This window comes from Scophthalmus maximus, chromosome 14, assembly GCF_022379125.1.
Source record: "Scophthalmus maximus strain ysfricsl-2021 chromosome 14, ASM2237912v1, whole genome shotgun sequence".
Lineage (NCBI taxonomy): Eukaryota > Metazoa > Chordata > Actinopteri > Pleuronectiformes > Scophthalmidae > Scophthalmus > Scophthalmus maximus.
Window position 1 is genome coordinate 14515060 of NC_061528.1, and position 3630 is coordinate 14518689.

The following is a 3630-nucleotide window of genomic DNA, read 5'->3' on the forward strand; positions in this document are numbered from 1 at the left end:
CATTGCAGGGACAATGTAATTAAACATAGTTCCAATACAGATGATTACACTTGTGTGCTGGAGCCTGCACTATGGCCTTACATTTATATCATAATGAAGATTTCAGTTTTCTAAAACCACAGGCTAGTCCACAGACATGAAAAATACATTTTAATACACTCACCAAACATCAAAGTAAACAAAAGAAATAATGTGATGCTAGTGGAAGTTACGTCATTCAAGTGTCTCTCCTCCACAGTTAAGGCTAGACTAGCAGCATTTAGTTGTGTAGTATTATATTTTATCATTATTATCTGTTCAATTTACCACTGTCTTGCTTTTTGCTCTCCTCTTCTTCTTTTTTCTTCTTTCTTTTCGCTTCCAGAAGGTTAACTCCTCTTAATTTTTTTGAGTGGGATTCGTTGTCGTTGTCATTAAGTTCGATTACACTGAATCATGCACATCCCTTGCAACAGGAGTAAAGATTTTTCTTTACTCCTGTTGCTTGCAACGGGAGTCGGTAGAGTCAGGTGGGGCCCCCTCAGGGGGGGTCGCCTACTGTCATTGCAACTTTGCGCATTGTCACTGCTGTAGTAATCAAGTTTGTCAGCCCTCGGGGGCCCCCTACTGACCTGGGGGCCCCAAGCAGTTGCCTGCTTTGCCTGCTGGCAAGCGGCGCCTCTGTGTGTGTGTGTGTTTGTGTGTGTATGTGTGTGTGTGTGTGTGTGTGTGTGTGTGAGTGTGTGTGTGTGTGTGCGTGTATGTGTGTGTGTGTGTGTGTGTGTGTGTATGTGTGTGTGTGTGTGTGTGCGTGCGCGTGTTTGTTCTGTTTGAAACAAAGCAACAACAACAACAAAATATCCAAGACTGAGTAAAAAGATAAAAATTGGCGGATGAAGTGATATTCATACATTAATATGGAGAAAGACATTTCTTTTCACTTTGAACTGCAGTAGTCAATTCTTATTTTATAGCACATTCACTTGGCACAGATGAAATGATTCTTTATTCAAGCTCCACTCCTTTGGGACAGATGTATTTCCAAATTAATGATTTATCCCATTTGATATTATTTATGGAGTGGTTAATTTAGTTTTCGAGCAGAATAGAATAGGATCGATTTCTTTTAATCTTCCCCCAGTTGCATGGCACCTGTTACCGCAGTCAGGGCAAAAACATGTATCTGGCTAACGAAGCCCTGGCAGGGCCCCACTCCTCTGCTCTGCTTTCCATAATGCTTTATGACACTGTCATTTAAAAATGACATATGGCAGGACCAGGCCTTAGCTAGCCAATATCCCCCATCGTCACACACACACAGACACACACAGGCAAGCAAGCACACAAACAAACACACACACACACACACACACACACACACACACACACACACACACTTACACACATGCAGCTGCTGAGGAGGCAACCAAGGCAAACAGAGATGGATGAGCAGTGTGTGTGTGTGTGTGTGTGTGTTGCATGTAATCTAGATATTGGCCATTCTGTGTGTGTGTGTGTGTGTGTGTGTGTGTGTGTGTGTGTGTGTGTGTGTGTGTGCGCGTGCGCGTGCGTGCTTGAAAACCAGCAACAGGATGACTACAACCTGAATATAACAGAATATAATATGTTGGGCCCTGGTGATTCTTCCCATGGTCCCATAAGTAATCACTAATTGAACAGACACATTACTTATTAACTAATCCTTAATAATTGATTAATTAACAAGAGAAAGTGAGTCCAGTGTCATAACACAACCTAATTTTATTACACAGAAAAGCCAGAGCATTCTGTTTCAAAAGATAGATTAAATGGTTTCCATTTTGTTAAGACATATTTTATGTTCATTTTCACAATTATTATTATTATTATTATTAGCATTATGTGTTCTTTAAGTGATGTCTTCCATGATGTAATTGTTGTAAATATCTTCCGAGAATCAAAGTTTATCTTTATTTCTATGGAGAAGGAAGTCAGTGTGCTGCCTCATCTGCATTAATTGTTTTGGGGGGGTTTTGCCTTAAAGAAAAATCAATGAGATGTTAAATGTGGGTTTGTTCACTTCATGTTGTCCTGTAGATTATGTGACTGACAAACACTGGACGAAGCCATACATTTCACACAATTGTTGTGTGTACTCATGCTGCAGTTCCGATTCACATCTCTCTCTCTCTCTCTATGCTGCACAGGAAGAAGCAGAAGATAATCAGATTACCTGTTCTGAATGGGGAAAGATGATTAAATCTATCTGAGCTAATCCATTTATTGCCGCTGTTACGGATTGGGACACCCTTTCCCAAATGCACAGGAATCACCCTTAAATTGAGATCAGTTAAATGGAAATGACATTGCTTAAGATTCCTGTTCTTCCTTTACTATAATTGAATAGAGCTCCGATTCGATTTCGGCTTATAGCAATTTTATTCTGGGATGTCATGATGGGTGAACACTCCCTAAACGCAGTTTATCATTTGTTCCTATTTAAATAACACATTTTAGACTGAAACAAACACTAATTATGTTTAGTTTTACGTCGTGGCTGTGGAACAAGTCTGCGATTTCTGCTACAAAACACTGCAGCTCTTCACTGCCAGCATATCTCTGTGTTCAATTTCTTTAGTAAGTGAAGTGCATCATTTCGGTCAGTATAGAGTTGGGCTTTCGAGGCAGTGAGAGTGGAGAGCTAGACGGATGAAGCCCCCAAGACTGTTCTGAAGCTGGAAAAGCAATGACACACATAGAAACATATAAACACACTCACACACACACACACACACACACACACACACACACACACACACACACACACACAGACGAGTTTCTGATAACAGGGGCACAACATGCCATTTCAAAAGGACTGACCGCTCCAGAGAGAAAAGCTGACGCAGGATGGATGCTGATGCAGTGGTACAATATTTGCACGAACATGACTGACTGAGGAGAGGCAAATATTTGCAGTGTTCGTAATATATACCAAAAAACTCTACCAGAGACGGGGATCCTTTTTCCCATCAAGAGACATTTCAATGTTTATAACATCCTCCAAGAGCCATACTTAATGATTGAATACAACAACCAGACTAACCTCTCAAATGCGATGGCTGGAACTGCTTCTCTTTGGCGAGGCGTCTGATGTCAGGCAGTGATGATGATGATGATGCTACTCACAGCTGGTTTTCCATGTTTGGATTTAATAAAAATATTCAAAAGAAATAGCTTACCTATTTAAGTTTGCCTTTAGCCCTTGATACCTTTCCACTACTCTACTTTGGCAGCAGTTTTATCTAAACAGGCACACACACACACACACACACACACATTAGTGTTGGGCAAGTTGTTAGAAAATGTAATCAATTTCTCTCTATAATAAAGTAATTGTATTACTTGACTAATTGCTCAACTAATTAGTTACATTACTCATTACTTTGTTACTCAGGTTAACCCCATACAAGGCGCCTTTAAACAGCCTTCACACGCACCAGACACACAATGCATCTTAGTTAGGAAGTATGTACAGGCCATTAACAACTAACATTAGCTCAGCCATGGTCAGTGACTTCATGCAGAATCCCAGAACCGGCCTCAACTGTAGGACTGCCTAACCAACTGAATGGAGGCAAAGCTACGGATTGGCCTCCGTGAAATTGAAATGGT